A 22,761-nucleotide genomic window follows, 5' to 3' on the forward strand; every position below is an offset into this window, starting at 1 on the left:
TAGATGTACACATCAGTTTTCGAACTGTTGTACACACCCCAAGCCTATCCCACTGGATTCAGCTGTGGAGTGGGGTGGGATGTGACCATAACACATAAGATCCACGCTCTGTAATGTTGTATACTTACTGGAAATGAGAGGGCGAATTTAGATGTTCAGGCAACATTGGCCCCTTGGTCAATTCGTACCTCTGAGAGCACAGATTGATTTTGGTTTGACAAAACTTGGAACAACGAAAATGTCATAATCATATTAGTACTAGTAGTAGTTGTAGTAGCAGCAGCATTCTTATTATACTGATTTTGACTGGCTTTCGAGTCACATTTTTCGACTTCGTCTCAAATAAAACTTCACTCTTTTCATGTTTCTTTTTCTAAAAGAAACATATATTTATAAAAAAACCATTTTAAATGTACATTTATACATACATACATCAATATATACGTACGTACACACACACACACATGCACACATACATACATACATACATACATGCATGCATGCATAGATACATACATACATACATACATACATATATGCCCATGCACATATGTATGTTACCACTAGATTCAACAATCACTTTTTACCTTAATATTTATTTACAGTAACTTTTTTCTTTACTTATTTGACAATATTTGCATTATTTAACTTTTTAAAGGATATTTTTCTCTTATTAGTAATCTCCTAAAAAATGAAAAAAGAGATAGGAGAGACAAATAGTACTTTAGCAATTTGCTGTATTAAAACCTTAAAAATTACTCTTTTTTATAGATGTGTATACACAACTACTACAACAGGGAATATTAGAAAGAAAAAATTGCATTAAAACTTCTGACTTGAAAGTGCGGGACATTCGAGTTTTATAACAGACTAGGTTTTTTTTCAACTGTTAGAGTCACAATCTAAATCTGGCAAGTTATTTTTTTCTTCAAAAGTTATCCTTTATTTTAAAAAATAAACTAAATTTGGATTTGTCACATCCTGCCATGATACATCCAACAGGTATGTAATGTAGAGTCGTTAAGTACCTGTCATCCTAAAAGTATGAATATTCGTGTCAACTTAAGCTCCTGTACCGCGTGTCTATTCCAGTGACACATGCATGCTTTAGCACTGGGCTCATATGTGCAACCAAAAACAATGCAACTGCCACTGCAGATGTCAACCTTCCACCACCCATTGTCTACAAATTTCAGTCCAATTTCACCAACTTGCGCAGTCCGTTGTCTATTTACAAGTTTCAGTCCATGTTCACTAACTACTTATTACAGTAAGCAGTTGTTGAGACTGTTGCCGATTTGGAAAAGAAAATCTTCAAAAGTCTCTGACCCTTAAATAAAATGTTGGTCATGGCCATATGGGTTCTTGAGCTTCTGTTACTAGCAGACAATACAACTTATTGTAACGTAAATAATATGTCAATAGCTATCAACATACCTGCGCTAATTACTTAAGTCAACAAAGTATTTCATCAAAAGCATGATTCTGATAGGTGATCCTTAGATATATCACCCAGTCTGACTTAATTGATAGAGCTAAAAACAGAGATAGAGACAGAGATAGACATTGGAAAAATAGATACCTATGGTTTGCAACTTGCAAAACGCCGCGTTTCGTCCAATGAACACATCGGGAACTATTTTAAGTACAAACACTGACAAAAAATTCAACTGCACTCAGTTTAGGTTTACAACAACAGAAAGCATATCCTTGACTAATGAGTCACCCTCTATAAATAAAGCATTATTATTATTATTATTATTATTATTATTATTATTATTATTATTATTATTTTACATTTCCCATGCAGCAAATTAAAGTCTTTATTTTCTTTGTTTTAAAGCATATAAAACGCACACAAAGACTATTTGACTTATTTCCTGGCCAGCAAAATAGCACTAAAATTCATTCGAATTTTACTAATGCCGTTTACTAGCCATCAAAAAAATGGTTGTGCTTTTATATAGCAATTAAAATCTCAGAATACCTTAATTGCTTCTGAAATGTTCATGTTTACCTATACTGAAATTTGTATCACCTGTGTTCCTCGAAAACATACAAATGACTGCACGTTACTTTATGACCTAAGGCTACGGTTTACCATTTTTCCTCAGTGTTTATCTCCAATGTCCATAAATCTGTTATGATCTGCCACGCATTGGTCACTAAGTCAACAAATATATTAATAGTGCAGGTATGGTGACGTATGGTATGGTATTTTGCAATGATGCTTTTCAAGAGACATTACCATATAAATGAATGAATTAAATATGCGTATATTACGTAATGTTTTCTTTAATACACGACATGAACTTCTAGTAAATTTCAGTATCAAGTTACTTCAAATTTTCCAAGTTTCAGGAAAGCAATGTGCAATACTAGTCATATAACAAAATGACTGTGATGGATTTTCAAGACAGACCTGAATGGCCTAATTGTAATGTTTAATTCTGCAAAAACTTGTCTACCGGCTTATAAGTCGAGTCAAACTGCAAACAAAAAAAATAGGTCCTGATTTGCCGTAGCATAAAGCGCCTGCAAATCGGGATCAATGTTGTTTGTTTTGCTGATTATTCCTAACAAGCTGCGCATATAAGATCCGCCGTCACATTATTCGGCGGCATATCTGGGTCTGTGCAGTTTGAAGTTGTACGTGTCTATAAGCGAGTACATATGGTACAGTATGTCCTTTTTAAAACCAGATTTAAGAAAGAGGAAATGCGAATTTGTTTGTCTGTTGTGTTTCTTAAGGATTTGTTCTCAGTATTATACAACATCGTGAACAGGAATCGAATACTGGGTGAAAAATTGAAATAAATGTCTTTTTATCCAGCATAGGAAAGTGGAAAAGATGTACATTGCGTTAATTGGTTGCGAATAAGGAAATTGTTGGCATTGTCTATAAATATATTACTATATGGATGTAATCAAGGCATGGTTATTTTACTATTTGCTAAAACGATCAGATAGAATTGCTAGAAAGCAAATTAAAAACAAGAAATGTATATTTTAATTATGTTCATAAGAAAATGGACTGGGATACGAAGAGGGAAATGAACTCATACTCCAATAATTTAAAGTTAATTTTTTTGGTTATTATTATTATCATCATTTTTATTATTATTATTATTATTATTATTATTATTAGTAGTAGTAGTAGTAGTAGTAGTGGTAGTAGTAGTAGTAGTGGTAATAAAAAGTAAAGAACATTTTCAAAGCAGTCTATTGATGCTGACAACGTTTATTGGAGGTGACAATATATCGGAAATAATGTGATGGAACTAAAATTACAAACCAACTCTCTGTGTGTGTGTGTATATATATATATATATATATATATATATATATATATATATATATATATATATATATATATATATATATATATATATATATATATATATATATATATATATATATACGATTTTCTTCTGAAATGTTCATGTTTACCAACACTTAAATTTGTATCGCCTGTTTTCCATGAAAACATACAAATGGCTGCGCCCTTAGTTTTAGGACCTAAGGCTCGAGTTTACCTTTTTTCCTCTGTGTTTATCTCCAATGAACATACATCTGAACTGAGCTGCCACACCTTAGGTCACTAAGTCAACATATATTAACAGTGCATGTGTGGTCAAGTATGGTCAGGTATTTTGCATTGATGTTTCTGAAAAGACAATACTATTTAAATGAATGAGCTACATAATGCATATATGACGTAATGTTTTCTTTATTACACGACATGAACTTCTAAGTAAATTTTAGTATCAGTCAAGTTAGATTATGTGATTAAAAATTCCCAAGTTTCCGGAAAGCAAAATACATACTAGTAATATAACAAATGACCGCGATTCATTTTCAAGACAGAGGGAAATGACACATACTCCAATAATGTAAAGTCTATTCTTCCATGTAATTCTTCAAAGAGTACTGTGTTTTGATTCTATTGTTGCTGCTGCTGTTGTTGTTGTTGTTGTTATTATTATTATTATTATTATTATTATTATTACTGTTATTGTTGTTACTGTTGATGATGATGATGATGATGATTATGTTGTCTTAGTAGTAGTAGTAGTAGTAGTTTACTTGAAAAACAAGTGAAAAATAACATTTTTTAAAGAGTCTAATGATATTCACAAAGTCTGGGAAGGTGGCAAAAGATTAGAGAAAATTTGATGGAACTAAAATTACAAATCAAAAATATATTGACAGTTTCATGGACGGAACCGAACTTTCAGAAGTGAATAGTGAGTGGGGTTTCGCTGTAGCCTATCTTTTGCAGATTTTTGTTTATTACCATGACGACGACGACGCTTATTATTGTTGTTATTATTAATAGTAGTATTATTAGTGTTTTTCTACATTTATTTATTGATGATGTAATTGTAACTTGGTGATGCTCTTATTGTTGATGACAGTAGTGTATGTGTTGCTGTTGGTGTAGCATTAAGGCTAACGTTTTAGCTGGAAATCATAAATACAAAATGCCTACTACATGTACCTTAATCAGTGGCTACAACACAATGCAGACTACTACGATCCATAATTTGTCTGAACCAATTAGAAGAGTTTCGAATAACGAGAGAAAACGTTTTTAAACGAAATTTTCATCATGTACCTGGTGAATTCAAACATTGAAAATATAATATAATTTATTTTTTCACCCAAAACTACACTATTATTTCTGTGTATGGAAAGATTGTAAGGCACCTGTGTATTTTCCCTGAGTCTGGATACTTCTATCTATCACAAAACAGATATATTTTTGTATGAACAAATTCATTGGTCTCTCAGAACGAGTCAGAGACTGTAGTAAAGTGTGCAGGTCAATCGCATATCTGGTACATAACTGCTTTATTAGGCAGTTATTACAAAACTGAGACATAACTGTTTCATAGCTAGTTTATTATATATCTAAGCCAAGTATTTCATAAAGAGTTAATTACAAAATCTGAGACATAACGGTTTCATGACGTGTTTGTTTCATATCTTTGACATAACTATTTCATTAGTTTATTACATATCTGAGACATAGCTGTTTCATAAGGCGTTTATTTTGTGTCTTACTACACCTTTGGTGCATCAGATACGATCCTTATTTTATTTTTAAATAATGCAAAATACCGTGTTTTTATCCTGGTTTAAATTTGGATATAAAATAGTACTCCGCCGGTAAAATAAGCTAACAAAGGCAAATGAATATTCCATTTCAGATTCGTTTCTTAAGCACTAAGTACGTAGTACATGTCATTTATAATATAAGCAATTAGTATGGAATGGCACTTGTACAAGAGTGATATAATACACGAAAATGCAATCTTTGGAAACTGATCAAGTATTTATTTATTTATTTATTTGTTTATTTTAACGTGCCTTTTTGCGCCTGCCGAATTCTGGAAATTACGAAATTTAAGCATGATTCAGTACTCTAGCACTTAAGTCTGACCTCCGAATTTTCCAGTAAAATACCTAGCATATCGTGACGTATGCAAAGGATGGTAAAATAACACTTATATTCTGTGGTGACTTTCTCAAAATATATTAACCTTGGGCTGTACTTATATGTAAGCTTTCAAATGCAAGTAATTATAAGAAACTATTTGGCAATCTACATATCGCTGCAACGCAATTAGACATTTAAATCGCGAGAAGTCACGAGCATGTGCCTAAAAATAGACTTGTTATGAATTTGTAACCTCCGCGCGGTTGTCTAAAAATAGCCAGTATTTGTTGTTCGTTATTCATCTCGTCGTGGATTTGAATCATTTCCACAAACAGGCGCATAAATAACCCGTCTATTGGCCCAGTATACAACTTCCAACTTATTTGTACATACTTGACCAATGAGCAAATGTTTTGTTTAGTGACGCTTGGGGTTGGAACCGTTTGGACAAGGTAGAATTATCGAGCATTTGTTATATCCTGGTCTAAACAAATGAAACGTGAAAATACGCAGCAATTCTTTCGTGTCTATAAATAAACTAGGCAAATTACCTAAATGTATCTACTTACAGCTTATGATGCACCGAATAATATCAATGAATTTTTAAAAAATATAATGATTCTAGAAGTGAAATTGCGAGAACCATTGCAATGATTCTATGATATGTAAGTTCGACGGAAAGTAACGAAGCGTATCAAGAACAACTTCGTTTGGAACCTATTTTTTTTTATTAAAGTACCGGTCGTCTGTGCTAATCAATTATAATTAATCTCGTTTAATGCGTCTGGTCCTGCTTATTTTTTGTATAAAAATATGCAATCTTTCAATATTTTTTTTCTCTTCAGTTTTAGCAAGTTTTGTTTAAAAGGGGATGTGGTGATGGATAGAAGTGAGTTGTATTAGCTCATATTGAACCCCAGATTATTTTGTTCTGACAATACATCATTTTTAAAAAAAAGTAAAAGTCAAGAAAGTTTTATAGCTCTATCTTTTATCTTTTTTACTTGCTGACTTGTAAATTAGATTACTAAGATGGTAACATTCACTGAAGATAAACTGTGCTGAAGTTTACAAAGTTTGTTCATTTCCATTATGGTCTTCTCTACCAGTGGTCATTATGTTACCAAAGGAATATGAATCCATTTCATTTTAAATATGCAAAGCACATACGTTTTTTCTTTAAAACACTAAAACAATTATTTCCAACTTCATTTATATATCTCCGCGCGGGCGCACACACACACACAAACACACACATACACACACACACACACACATACATACACACACACACACACACATGATATGTTAGATACATTTTATATGTTACATACATGATTATACAAATGAGATATATGTAGAATGACACCGAAATAATCAAACATGTTTGACAGCTATACTCCGTTTTGAGGGACTCAAGCCAGTGCCGGTGTTATAATTCGTTTGCAGCAGGACTCAAACCAGTACCGGTCTTACAATTCGTTTGGAGCAAGACTAAAGCCAGTACCGGTGTTATAATTCGTTTTGAGTAGGACTTAGACCAGTGCCTATCTTATAATTCGTTTGCAGCAGGACTTAAACCAGTGTTGGTCTTATAAGTCGTTTGGAGCAAGACTCAGACCAGTACCGGTGTAATAATTCGTTTTAAGCAGGACTCAAACTAGTGTCGGTGATAACATAGGTATATGATTTACTTTAACACGCTCAGACCGAAATACAATAACAGCCTGTATACAGCTAATCACATAAGTTGAGTTTTAATGAGTTTTTCAATTTTTCCCTTTTCAGGAAAACAAGTACGAATCCTCGTACTATTTTGTTGGATATAACAGGTGAATGCCCTACTAATACAAGATGAAACATTACATTATTGGGCATTAAGCAATGTTGAAGATAATCAAATGATCAATTCCAGAGCAATTTTTGTTGGAATAATAACAAAAACGACCTCTCTGAATTACTTCCAGAAAATAAGCTCTTATGTTCTAATGTAAACACATCACAGGTTTTATTCGGATTTAGTTGGAATAATATTTTTTTTAAACGTGTTTACATACCACGACTTCCTTCAGGATATATTCAACTATTCGGATAAAATGTCACATCTGAAGAAAGAAAAAAAAGAAGTTAGTACTAATTGTAATGCCAGGTGGAAGATAGTGACATGCAAACTTCGAAGCTAGAAGCTTCCCGTTGATAACTGTATCTCATTTAATATTGTATATAATGACTATAAGTTGCTTGGTTTCATCTAAACTAACTTTTAAAAACAGGTATGAAAAGGAGTGGGGAAATTTGCCATTATTCCTCTTGGCCTCTTTTGTATACAAATGTCCACAAGTATAAAAACCGTACTCCTTTGCACACACGCGCGTGCGCGTGCGGCTCTGGAATCATATATATATTACAGAAGAACTATTGGTAAGCTGAACGATGAAAAATCCAAAAGCATTAACCAACAGAACATATATCTTGATTTAACAATAAATCAATTTAAAGTGCAACAGCTGATTTATTTTTTAAATATCGGTGTATTTCCGCTACTTGAATAGCACAGCAGTCTGATTTTGCGTTTATTAGCTTTCCTTTTTGACGTCATAGAAAACGTCACAGCCAATGTCTTTTCCGTCCTCTGTGCTAGGCTGACACATGTTCCAGGCCCAAAGCAGTATGGTCTAGACGTTGAAGAGAGGACATCGTCGATATTTCCGTCCTTGTATATGATCTCATCAATGAACGGTTGACGACGCAGCAACATGTTCATTTCTACGTAGTATGTTTTTAGAATTCCTCTATTAAGTCTAACCTTCCGAAGACATTCCATTTTTTTAACACAGCCTTTCAACATAATTATTCTTTATTCAACTGCAATATTAAAGATCTTTAATCTCAAAGCCGTATATATATATATTTTTTTTTATTATATAATTCTATGTATGTTAACTGGTTTGTTCCCACGACTATGTGCTGCGGATGTAGGAAGGAAAAGACGTTCCAGAATATATCAAAACAATATTTAATTCATTCGGCTAAATTTGGAGTTCGGGCCATTTCTCAGCACACGATAAGCTATACAAGGCGGCCATGATATTTGGTGGAGTAAGAACACGAAGAGACCCCATGAATGACCACAGACCCACGGGAAACTATTAGCAATCTTTCTCAAATACCCACGTTGGTGGAGCCGAAACCCGAATTTACCCGGACGGAGGAGCGGTGTGTTAGTGATCCATAAAGGCGAGTAACTTTGGCCACTAGGCCCACCGGGGCCCCCCGAGCTGTTTAAGATGCCCTTGTTTTGTTTTATGTTTATATATCATCTGGCATATTTTTGTATGTTTATTTGAAGCTGTGTTGCAGGGAATAGAAGACATTTCAAAATATGTCAATACATTTTAACATTAAAGGGAATAAAAACGTTAACATAAATGGCGACAATAAATCTGAATTACATAATCGATGGCTCATATTGCTTTAATCAGACACTAATGAAAAAAAAACTGGAGGAACTCTCAATACATACATGCATACACACACATGCATACATACATACATACATACATACATACATACATACATACATACATACATACATACATACATACATACATACATACACGTCTATATATCAATAATATATATCTTGTAACGCCAAAATCTGAGCTGTTGATAACGCGTTTGTGCAAGTTGGAATAATCTGCTTGCTGTACGATATACAATAGAGTAACTTTAATTTGGAATCTCTGGAATCTTAATTTATTTTTTGTATACCCCTGGAGTTGATTTCGATGGCCTTGGATGCTTTTGGGTTCATATCTTATATGAATTTGCAGCTGGTCAGCCAAAATCAATTGCGGATAAACCAGAAAAACGTTTTGTGTAAATGATCTGGAAGAGAGAGAGAAAGAGGAACGGGAAGGGGAAAGGGAAAGGTAAGGAGGAAATCTCTCAATAGATAGATATGTCGATCGATGGATGGATTGACGGACGAATATAGATTTCAGAAGGAAGATCTTAACGAGGACATATGAAAATGACTGGTTGAAAATACGTTTTGTATATATTCGGTGGATATGGCTATGCCGTGGAAATGATGTCGGTCGAAGATCTATAAAAAGATGTATTTTACCAACAACTACGTCAAGATCGTGGGAATGTATCTTGCTGCTTATTTGCAAGTATATTTATAGGTCACTAATAAGTAAGACTTCAATGTATAGCAATGTCAGTGAAGCGGATATAAATATATAAGTAAATAAATATCTATTTATATAAATCTTTATATGTGGTACATGTATGTCTGTGGTAAGACTTCAATGTATACTGTTTAGGGCAAACTCAAGGCAGAGGAAATAAATAAGTAAATATGTCTGTCTCTGTCCTGTCTGTATGTCTCTCTGTCTGTACATATATCTATATATATCTATATATATATATATATATATATATATATATATATATATATATATATATATATATATATATATATATATATATATCTATATATATCTATATATATATATATATATATATATATATATATATATATATATATATATATATATATATATATATATATATATATATATATATATATATATATATATATATATATATATATATATATATATATATATATATATATATACGATAACTAGAATCGTACAATCAACATAGAGAAAATAAACATCATAGTATTCGGTTAAAACAAGAATCATACATGTTGATTTAAGATAAGCAATGCCGACTGCAAAAATATGCAAACATCCATAGCTAATAAAGGTTTGCATTTATTTTAAAAGCGTAAACACAATTATATATAAGAATATTAAAGAGACAACAAAAAAAATCCTGCCACACAATGTAGAATAATTTACGTGTTTATGTATCCCAAAAATTACACAAAACAAGGGCTGAAAATGGGTAAATTCTTAAAATACAAAATTTATTTTAAACCTATAAGCATCACTCTTAGAAAGTATTTAAGACTCTCTATATTATAATATGAATACGGAACGCATGCCAGGTCAAAGAGAGTGCGTACATGAGTCGCCTTTTTCGACGTACATGGGTGGGTGGTTATGCAGTTTTTCCTATATCCCCAGCCCGCAGGAGGTGTAATGGAAACAAAATATTTCTTTGGATGGATGGATGGATGAACACGCAACAAAATACGGACACAGGCTATCAGATTGATATATGGATAGGTGGATGGAGACAGACGGACGGATATATATAAAAGGGAACATGTGAACGAGGACACAACATTATGCATATATAAGAAAGAGAAAGAAAATGTAGAAAATCCTTGGTGAATCATAAAACATGACTGGTTCAAAACTCAACGCTTTGTATGCATTTAGACTATTCATGGAATATGGTCACATACAAACATTAATTTAACGGATTAATAAGGGTTGTTTTAATCCTTCGGGTATGTTTCGTGGAGATGGATAATGTCGGAAATTTGAAGTATACAAGTGATATTTTAAATACATACATACATACATATATCTCTCTGTCTCTCTCTCTGTGTCTGTGTGTGTGTGTGTATATATATATATATATATATATATATATATATATATATATATATATATATATATATATATATATATATATATATATATATATATATATATATATACATATAATGTGACCCCGCTATAGCACGCTCCGTTATAACACGAATTCGGATATGACACGGCCGTGGTTTGGCTCCCGAAATTTCATATACATGTATTTTTCTCCTACACAAAAAAATATCTTTCTTAAAAGTACGAAAAAACGTAACAAGTTTATTATCATTTTGGGCAAGAGATCATGTATGAATAATACATGACGACCGTGGCGTCGCGCCTGAAATTTATATGTATTTTTCTCGTACACGACACAATAGATTTTTCTTATTAAAAGGACGAAGAAAAATACGTGCAAAAATTTTTTTCTGGGATCGCGTAGGTCTTCGCCAATGCTGCAAGCTTTTTATTTTCCTTATTGTCGGCAAAGTATACCATCTGGCGATTGTTTTGTATTGGCGACATTGTTGGCTATTTAAACTTGTAATCACTGGTTTGGAGTGGAGAAATTCAGAGGCCAAATGAAAGTAAGCCGCAAACTTGATATAAAATGCACTTAAATTTATATATTGTTACGTAAACCAATTATCTGTCCATATTGACAAACCATCTAAACAGCGCATTATTATATCATAATCCGCTTATCTTGACATGTAGCATGAGTACTGTATGTTATGAGATATCCTTTTTTTTTTTGTTGTTGACATTTCTGGTAACGAGATCGCTCGGACGAGGCATTATCTCGTAATCTATCTTTCGTCAGATGTTTTGCCGCTCGCTAGTAATTAATATATTTACACGGACTGACATTTGTATGTGGATAGTAAGTAAAATTCGTCTTCTTTTCAATCAGAATTAAATCCTTCAGAACACTCACATTTTCTGTAATAACTCCTGTCATCAGACCAGAACACCTGTATCTCGATCATTTGTTGAACCTATGTTAGATTTCTAATGCATGCGTGGAAGGCAGCATCACTCGGCTACCACAAATGTAAAACAAAAATCTTACCTGTTGGTCTATTCAATAGGCAGGTAGGAACAGTAACTAGAAGAGACCAAACGGCGGCCAATTCCTTTTTAAAAATGTACCCAGATAAAATAGTTTGCTGAAATTTCAAACTAAACAGATTACATTTGAAGAACCAATTGTTATGAAAACGTACTAAGCAAATGGAAAAAAATCCGTCTCAATCATGCAATGCAATATTTTGATGTTTCCGCCACAATAAGAAATGGGCATTTGTTTGGTTCTCCAATGCTGTTCTTTAGCGGTGACTTCGATAGTGCATGCACCCTTCATCAAAGAAAACCGACTACGACCTTCAATAAAAACAAAGAACCTTTCTTCAAAGGAAGTCGGTACAGAACTTAAATATAGGCAATGGAATCTGATGTATTTTTGCATTTTCCAAAGTGACTGGAACACGTTAACTGTGCCATGAAAGTTTTCTTTTTGCAGGGACAAAAGTTTATGCTTAAGAGCGCTACCAACGGTGGCTTAAAATTCAAACTAATTTTTACCGACTTGGGACCGACTGAAAAGTAAATCATGTGCTTCGTCATTCGTTACGTGATTGTGCTGTTTTTCCACTGAATTCAGACCTAAATGACCTGTGACAAAAGTATTGAATATTTTAAATCTCTGTGTGTGTGCATATTTTCGATGGAATTACTTGTATTGTGGATTCATTGTATATGATGAGATTCGCAGGGAGGGGGGAGAGAGTAGTCGAGTGGTCTAGGGCGTTTACGGTTCCGGATCACTGCCATCTCTCACCGCTGTCTGCGTGGGTTCGAGTCCTCAGGCTCGGCTAACGTTGGTACGCGGAAGGCATGCCAGTAGCTTCTCGTGGGTCGGTGGTTCTTCCCGGGGTTTTGCAGGATTCTTCCTCCACCAGTTATACTGGGCGCCATGTATAGCCTATCTTGTGCTGAAAAATGGGTTTAACCCTACAACAACAACAACAACAACAACAAGATTCGCGGGTGAGTACACAGTGTTGATACTCTATTTATGTTATACATTAGAAATGTATATATATACGGAATATGTACCATTCGTGCTTCTCTAAATAAAGTAAAATATTACATATGCCTTCTCTGTTTTCACTACAGGCGTATTTCTCATTTAATATGCATCTATTTAAGATGGTAACTGTGCCGGGGAAGCACATTTTTTTGGTACATATATCATTTTCTTCAGTTAACTGACCTGGTTGCTTATAACATGGTTCGGTCTATAACACGGCCAGGTTCTATGGCTCCCAACTACCGTGTTATAGCGGGGTCACACTGCATATGTGTGTGTGTGTGTTTTTGTGTGTATGTGTGTGTGTGTGTGTGTGCATATGCGTGTGACGTAAGTTAGATCAATGACAATGACTTAATAATGTTGGAGAAAAAGAACAACCCTGCTGCTGAACAAAGAGCAAACTGTCAATTCCGGGTTGTCTAAGTTCATTCTTCGACTAAGATCAATGCCCACTTCGATAACGCTTACTGTCGTGACATAATTTTCAGGTGCTTGCAATTCTTTTTTTTTACACAAGGTCGTGAATCCATGCAAGATGAGCGCGATACACAGAGGAAGATATTTCTATTATCACAGTCATTAATTATTCAGCTGTTTATAATATATGGAACAATCATTTGAAACTCAAAACGTATTCTCCAAGAAGGATGCCGTTTTGTTGACGGTTGATCAAAAACAGACTAGGGTTGAAATCACCAAATAGCTACTCGCTCAATGTGAAAAGAGTGACAAAATATGACAATTAAACGAGACTTCGACAGAAAAGAAACCCATGGATTTTCTTTTTTGATTCTGAATGAAGAGAAAAAAGTAAAGTTTAGATCAGAGAAAAAAAGCAGAGGCCACAAATTAACAAACGTATTCGTACTGAAAATATGTATAGATATCCACGGGGAGTGCTTTGACATGTTCTACAGAACAAAATTAATATTTCAAACCTTATATATATATATATATATATATATATATATATATATATATATATATATATATATATATATATATATATATATATATATATATATATTCTAGGAAACCTGGGGGCAATCTACAAATAGATCTGGACTGATTTATTGCTATATGACCTACGTTTACTGGTTGACCCTGGCACCTATCACGGCATATCTACAACAATACAGTACTCATGCATGTGCTTATTTGAACATTCTTCACAGCTGTTGATCAGGATGGGTCAATAGTTAATCCATTCACGTGCTACCTTCAGTTTAAGCCTCTTAAGTCTATGGTCAATGGGGATTTGTCTTTTGCCGATCTATATCGATATCCTCTTGCTTGCGCACTTTATTTTTCGCCCTTTTGTCCTGTGAACTCCAAAAACACCGAAATGTATAGAAACATAAAAAAGCCCAAGCTATTTGCAAAACATATTATTATATTCAAATACGACTTAGATAATAAAACAGGAATAACAATAATTGTTATTATAAGATTGATAATCATTCCACACATTTATGTGTCTATATATCAAAGAAACAATGAAATTAAGGTAGTGCATACATACTATATATATATATATATATATATATATATATATATATATATATATATATATATATATATATATATATATATATATATATATATATATATATATATATATATATATACATATATATGCGTATGACGTAAGGTATTTCAATGACAATGACTTAATAACGTTGGAGAAAAAGAACAACCCTGCTGCTGAACAAAGAGCAAACTGTCAAATCCGGGTTGTCTAAGTTAATTCTTCGACTAAGATCAATGCCCACTTCGATAACGCTTACTGTCGTGACCTATAATTTTCAGGTGCTTGCAATTCTTTTTTTTTTTTACACAAGGTCGTGAATCCATGCAAGATGAGCTTGATACACAGAGGCAGATATTTATATTATCATGGCCATTAATTATTCAGCTGTTTATAATATATGGAACAATCATTTGAAACTCAAAACGTATTCTCCAAGAAGGATGCCGTTTTGTTGATAGCTGATCAAAAACAGACTCGGGTTGAAATCACCAAGCAACTACTCGCTCAGTGTGAAAAGAGTAACCATATATGACATTTAAATGAAACTTCCACCGAAACGAAACCCATAGATTTTCTTTTTTGATCCCGAATGAAGAGAAAAAAAAGTAAAGTTTAGATGGAGAAAACAGACAGAGACCACAAATCGCTAGACGTATTCGGACTGTCAAGATAGTTTTATATGCATTGGTTGTTTTGCAATACAAAAACAAAAAAGAATAGAAAAAATAAATAACTACTGGCTGCCCAAGAACCTGTGCTTGACTCTGCTAGTATCACTGGACATTGTTATGCTTCCAAAACGTTGCTAAAAGTAGGGGAACAATACCAAACCAGATGTGCACGTCGGTACCCGAGGTATCTCTCTATTCCATAACGTACCTACGCATAAATAAGTTATTACTTTCCATTTATTATGTTTGAATATGATATGACACCCTTAATTATTAATCATGTATATACGTAGTGACAGTCAACTAATCAATAAATTTGCTAGTAACTCTCTGGGAGAATTTCGTCTTCTACAATAAATTAGTTAAGTCACTTTTAAATGTTCTAATACGTAATGCTAAATATAAACATGCATATAAGGACATTGTACGGGAAAATGGATGAAATGCAAGAGTGAAAGAGCATGCAAATTTTAACATTTCATATTAGATACTTCTGAACTGTGTTATCATTGTCATATCCTTTTGTTGAATGAAAGACAATAATTTAGTTTATCTCGTCTCGTCTCGACTCGTCTGGTTTCGTCTACTCTTGTCTTGTCTCGTCTCGTCTCAGACCGTCTCGTCTCGTATCTTGCCGTATCGTACATCTTATTTTATTTTATCTCCATATAGGACTGATTTAGCTCCAAAATGATTTTTGGACGAATCTTATTTTAAAATATTGACGAGGGTCAGAAATAGTGAAACCTGACATACGTTTAAAAGCGCAGTTTTTCTATGATGGTATGAACATGATACCAAAAAGTGATAGAAAATAGCAGTAGGAACTGGATGATCAGACTAAGAATGTGTATTGATATGCACGAGGAGTACTTTGAGGGAATACACTAATATGAACTACGTCTACTGGTTGACCCTGGCACCTATCACTACATATTCACATCCCTACAGTACTCGTCCATGTGCTCATTTGAACATTCTTCATAGCTGTTGATCAGGATGGGTCAATAGTTAATCCATTCACGTGCTACCGTCGATGTAGAATGGGTCAATAGTTAATCCATTTACGTGCTACCGTCAGTTCAAGCCTTTTAAGTCTATGGTCAACAGGGATTTGTCTTTTGCCGATTTATATCGATATCCTCTTGCTTGCGCATTTGACTTTTTCGCGCTTTTGTCCTGTGAACTCCAAACACACTGAAATGTATAGAAACATAAAAAATGCCCTAAGCAATTTTTACAAAACATTATTATATTCAAATACAACTTTGATAATAAAACTGGAAAAAATAATGATTGCTATTATTAGATTTATAAACTTTGCTCATATGTATGTATATTTATATCAAAGAAACATTGAAATTAATTGACTGCACACACACACACACACACACACACACACACACACATACATACATAGACACCGTTGAATCATCTATACGTTTCATTTGCTAGGCTTTAAAGCAAATGTTATTTTGTAAAGGTGTCACTTCCCAGAGTAAAGGCCAATTCTTCGTAGAACGCATATCTTAACTTTTATATGTATTCCATTCACATTTTTAAGGAAGTTCCTCTTGAATGTACACAAGTCATGACATTTCTTCATTCACAATTACAAACCTACGTAATATTACGAACATTCCGGTTGCCTCCGGACTACTTTCTTCCCTGTCAGAAACACCGCGCCTAGGTCGTCAAGAAAAGAGCCAGTCATTTCACAGCAAAGCAATGATTAATGACTTATACTAGTCCATAATTCATTAGATATCTTCATAAAACGTGTATAAATCACTGTTGAGGTTCCAGCTGGGGAAATCTAAGGTCCATTTCATTCAGGAGTTATAACTAGATACTTCATTACTTTATAATCTTTAATTATATGAGCATACTTGACTCTAAAGTGGGAGTGGATGTGTAATCATACATAAACGGCTACTTTTGGCAATTAAGCGTATTTTTTTGTATATAAAAAAGGCTTTTTACGGAAGTACACTTCTCTCGGCATAATTTTTACAGTGCTCATTCAAGGTAACACCTGGTGATCGAATTACTACTATAAATGTACTGGCTAAATTCACCAGCTAGATCGGAGCTGATCAGCTACCATGTTTTGCCCATGGGCAAGGGGCACTCTACTCCAACTGCCTCGGTACGATATATAGCATTCCAAACATTCCTGTGACGTAAAGCACTAAACTACACCAAACAAATCTACACCAACGTATCATTTTCAGACGTTTTACTTCATTCACATAATTAGATATCAAACGTTGCCTGTACCCATATTCCCAAAAGTTGAAAAAGACGATATCATGGATGTTAAGATCACCCAAGGAGTACTACGTATAATATTATCTACGACGTTTGACAGCTAAATGTTATCCTATTACGCTTTGCAATCAACTAATAATCTTGACCCCGACAGGTAACAGAAACTCTTGTGAAAGAGCTTTCTTTCGTTCACAATAAAATCGCTTGCAGAATATGATATCAATATTCAAAATAAGACATCTGTACTATGACATGTCGGAAGAATGAAAGAAAGTCAAAGAACTGTTTTATTTTTGCAACTTGTTCAAATCGTTAGTGTGATCTTTATCAATCACGACATTTCTGTCTTTGGTGATGAAAAAGAGTTTTCAGATTTATCATCCCTGATGCTTCCTTTACCAAATTTTGCTTTGCTCTAACAAACACAAGTCCTGTATCCGTCCCTTTTATCTGAAGACAACAAAACGGGTAAACATCTCTCTCGCTAACATAAGTTGCATATACATATATATATATATATATATATATATATATATATATATATATATATATATATATATATATATATATATATATATATATATATATATATATATATATATATATATATATATATATATATATATATATATATATATATATATATATATATAATGACAAAGAGAAAACAATTTTGTGCAGAACTTTACGGAATGTACAACCATTTTTAATGGTCCACCGTAAATTCTGCATGTTACAATGGCACTGAAAATGCATTATTAACACCTCACTTCAAGATGGAAAAAGAATTCACAGCCTGTCCGGTGCCAGTGCTTGATTAAAATGGAAAATATCCAGTACCATTCTATGTTTTGTGTCGCAATTTGAATAAGAACTTTTTATATAAAAAGGACATTTGTCCTGAAATTAGCTGGAGAGGAATATTAATGATAGGAAATGATGCCGTCATTATTCATATTCATAGTTTGTAATTTATTCAAGCTAACTGGAGTGTGAAAATGTTTAAAATAGGAAAGATTATTTTTCAACAAGGTTTACATTAGAAGCCAGTATGGTTCCCAGCTTCATATATCATTTTCTTAAACGCATTTCTATCAAATTGAAGCAGAATCATAAATCAATTTTGAGAAATGAAACAAACTAGCTTCAGTTTTAAGAAATCAAGCAAAGAATTTTTATGTTTTGATAAATCAAACAAAGTAGCTTTCACATAGATGCTTTTATGGAGGTAACCTCTTATTAGGGCGATCAAATTTGGAGACCATGTTTCACGATGTCTTTAGTTAGTCTACATGTTGTCATTTAAGTAGGTTAGGGATGTCAAAACTGATCGACCGACCCAGTAACGTCAGAGATCAAAGATGTGCATTCAGTCACTATGTTTATAGTGAGCATGCAAATGAAATACTGTAGTTTTAATAAATGCCTTCTGGCTAACAAGAATTGATAGGCCTACAACAACTTTTTATAAACAGATCGTGTAATCCAACTTCGTTTAGGAAGAAGAAATAAACAACAACATGATGATGCATACAAAAAAGATACCGGATTAAGTGATGAGAGAAAATGTTGGTTTTGCACGTAGAATTATTATAAGCATAAATTATAATCTAGCATATTTCCAGAAAAAAAGAAAACTATACTGCAACCCACCTCAACCCCACCTGCCACTACCGGTGACCTTTAACCCCATCCCTATGTTGTTTGTTTAAAATAAACACGATTACTTCGTTTCGGGCTGTTGGTTGTGTTCTTGTTAATGTTCTTTTTTCTTTGATACTTAAAAAAAAACGAAAAAAATAAAACGGAAGGGTTTACAGGACAAAGTTTGGGGTTTGATACAGAACTCGTGCTAATAATATTGCTTCTCCGCAAAACTAACCACATACTAGTGATGCTGTGTCCATACGCCACGTGATGAATATTGATCACGCAATCATGACCATTTCCGTACACCCATCCTGGACCTAACCCAATATTAAGCTCTACGCTCAGCCAGGCCATGCTCAGAACGTACCTTGTGTATCCGACGCGGTGCTGTTGTTGACCACTTTGTCTGTACTGATGGGCATTAGTTCAATATACCGGCTTTACTCACTTATACGTCTATTAAAACTGTAAATACAAAAGATTCTGATTTGCCGTAGCATAATGTGCCTGCAGATCAGGGTATAAGTTGTTTGTTCTGCTGATTGCTCCTAACAAACTGCGCAGACCCAGATCTGCCGGCGCATTATGCGACGGCAAATATGGGTCTGCACAGTTTGCAGTAGATCTCATCTTATAAGCAAGTTAAACGGTTGTTGCTAAAATTTGTTGTAAATGGTTCTGCAGTCTCCATGTCAACAAAGCTGTGTCCTGTCAGGATTTTTATCACATTCACGGCATGCTGAATTGGAATGAATGCTGAGTAAACGGCGCAGATGTGAAAAATACACTTACCCTCAAAACGTTGTGTGTCTACTTTTGTATGTTCAAAAATGTATGTACTGCATTGCAATATACATTCCAAGATATACACAGTATATACGATATATACTCGAGGCATTTTTCAACGCGGATGTGGTTGTAATAAAATATATCTGGTAAAGATATTTACTTAATCGAGCTGTCGTGTCCTATGTGTACGTCATGAATACAGTTGAAGTCGATTTTCACACGTCATTCAGTCAGTCAGTCATTCATACGTACATATCAGAAACATAGATTTCATAAATTCTTTATTTTACAAAAAGGAGTACCACGTTTGTATCTCTATGCGTTACTCTTGACCAAACAAGTACAAAATCTTTTCGTAAGTAAGACATTACTGGAGGGTTGGTTACCCCTTCCATAAAGCGAGTTAATTTTCTTGCAGGTTACATATGCCACTGTAACATGAATAGCCAAATTATAAACCATTGCTTGCAGAATCTACAGATATTTGTATGGTTTTCGTCAGTGTAATGGAATTGGTTTGCACGTGAAATGTTGATTTCCTGGCATGCTGTACAAATTAAAACAAAAGGTTTTCATATATCTGGAATGACAGTTGACAAAAGGTTTTTATGTATCTGGATTGACTATTAACAAAAGGTAGGTTTTTATGTATCTGGATTGACTATTAACAAAAGGCAGGTTTTTGTGCATCTGGATTGACTGTTGAAAAAAGAAACGTTTTTACATATCTGGAATGACTATTTAGAAAAAGTTGTTTGTATCTGGAATGACTGTTTACATTTAAGAAGAGAGAATCTAATGCAAATCTGCACAACAGTCGAACAAAAATATGTGAGCAACATGGTCTTTACAATGTTGTACACAGGTTTTATTTAAAGATACATAATTAATAGTAATATTTAGCTTAATATATTATTATTATTATTATTATTATTATTATCTTTCCCAAAAACACTCACGCACCCTTAACGTAACTAGTGCTTGTGATCTGGAAATAACTAGCAGTGTTTAATCCCCTGGTCCCTCCGGTATTAAACTTTACTCTGCATTTAGAATAAGAAATGATACTGCATACTTTGAAATCTTAAATGAAATTGATAAATCCAGCATTTTAATTCATCCGAATATTTTTAGTAATATTTGTAGTCTAGTAAATTTATGTAGTTATTTTATTTTATTTTTGTTTTTAAAGGAGAGGCCAGATGTTCACACGTTGCATACCACTCATATATCACCCGGGTCGTGAAGGTCGTATTGGGCTTGTGGGCGGCTATAGATGTATCCCAGCTGTATCGTGAATGCAACTAAACTCCTAAGGCGAACTACGTGTTGTATAATTAATACTTTTCAGGAAACAACGCTTTCATGTATATTATGATTTTTACATCAATAAAGGCCGACAGGCATCTGTCTTCCACTTAACCATAATATATTCACAATTAAATTAATAAATGAAAAGCAAACTCGCCAGCTGATGGCAATTTTGTAACGTATGACTGAAGGAAAACTCCACAGCTAAGCTTCAAAAGTCCGAGCCGTCTCATGCAAAACAAAACTAAATAATATGGTTAGCACGTTGGCATTACATAGGTACTAGGCACTTTGTGTTGATGTGCCGGAAAGTACATACATACATACATACATACATATATTCTTGACAACATTCAGGTGTTTCGAAACCGTGGAATTTATATTTCTGTATAGTAAAGTACGCCTTACCTGAGTTGGACAAGACTAGAATATATTATGTAAACTAATCAATCAAGGTGTGTCGGTATTGGGCTGCAACAGTCCGTGGTATTAATTAAGAGCATTTCCTTCTGTCTTTTGTACTTTATTCAACTTTTAGCTTAAGGCTTAATATAATGAAAGGCGTTCTTCTTATCTCGCATCCTTTAAATAGCGCAAAAGATCTATTTTTAACTGTCAATGCTGTATAGATATTTGTAAATTTGGGTCTCACAATACAAAATGGCATCTCTCCCTACTGAACATTTAAGGCACACCACAAAAAGAGGGATTTATCTTTCTGGTCTATATTCTTATTAAAAATGATTGATACTATCAAGAAGATTACGTTTTATGATATATTATCTTTCAGTGAGAGTTCTTGATAAAGGCATCAGTTTAAAAATGGTTCCATTTAGATCTGGCACGCCTATGAAACTATTAATGCGTAGAAAAATTCACCTTTATTATTTCGTTCGTTCGTCTGTTCCTTATATCGTCCATCCGGACACCATAATGAATTCACTGACATAATAATTATAATTATAATCAAGTTATAATCAGTTAATAAGTGTTTTGTTTTACATTTGATAAACTCACATATGTGTGTAAAGAAGAAATGTGTTTCAATTTCATTTTGTGTTTTTTTTTTTTTTTTTTTTGCTTTTTTCTTCAGAATATGAGAATGTTGTTTCCTCGTTTGTAGGCGCGTGAATGGCTCATGGTACTAATTAAATCCCACGGGAAACACATGGAAACATCACAGCATTAAACAGGCAATAACAAGCAATTTAAAAATCCTCATGATCAGGACTATCTTAAATCGATGGAGCAATTTTCAATACATCCCTCCCCTCCATCGCGTCATCGCATACGCCTGTGAAATATGTGCAATATGGCGAATACTATTTATCAAGATATTTGTATGGATGCATAATTACCACGGAGTAACCCCGTATCTATTTATTTTCCAAAATAAGAGCATCATTTGCCTATAGTGAGTGTCTTCCGCGTGACTAAAAAATGTGTATGCGTTTAATAAGTGATTGAACGATTCAGTGATT

At 33.6% G+C, this 22,761-nt stretch overlaps 2 long non-coding RNA genes across 3 annotated transcripts; one reads left to right on the forward strand and one right to left on the reverse strand.

Annotated features, from left to right (window-relative positions):
- Nucleotides 1-15,243: 15,243 nt before the first annotated feature.
- On the reverse strand, nt 15,244-20,090 carry LOC149802234 (uncharacterized). 2 transcript variants are annotated; one of them, XR_016420795.1, is made up of 2 exons: nt 19,973-20,090; nt 15,244-16,456 (listed from the first exon to the last, which is right to left on the reverse strand). It is a non-coding gene; the product is annotated as an uncharacterized LOC149802234 (long non-coding RNA). The 2 variants fall into 2 exon arrangements; XR_016420796.1 differs by lacking the exon at nt 19,973-20,090 and adding an exon at nt 16,676-16,901.
- A 122-nt stretch (nt 20,091-20,212) lies between these two features.
- LOC149802235 (uncharacterized) lies at nt 20,213-21,375 on the forward strand. Its single transcript, XR_016420511.1, has 2 exons — nt 20,213-20,605; nt 21,162-21,375. It is a non-coding gene; the product is annotated as an uncharacterized LOC149802235 (long non-coding RNA).
- The last annotated feature ends 1,386 nt before the right edge of the window (nt 21,376-22,761 follow it).

The sequence above is a fragment of the Sinohyriopsis cumingii genome, chromosome 4 (genome assembly GCF_028554795.1).
Source record: "Sinohyriopsis cumingii isolate HCF-2022 chromosome 4, ASM2855479v2, whole genome shotgun sequence".
Classification (NCBI taxonomy): Eukaryota; Metazoa; Mollusca; class Bivalvia; order Unionida; family Unionidae; genus Sinohyriopsis; species Sinohyriopsis cumingii.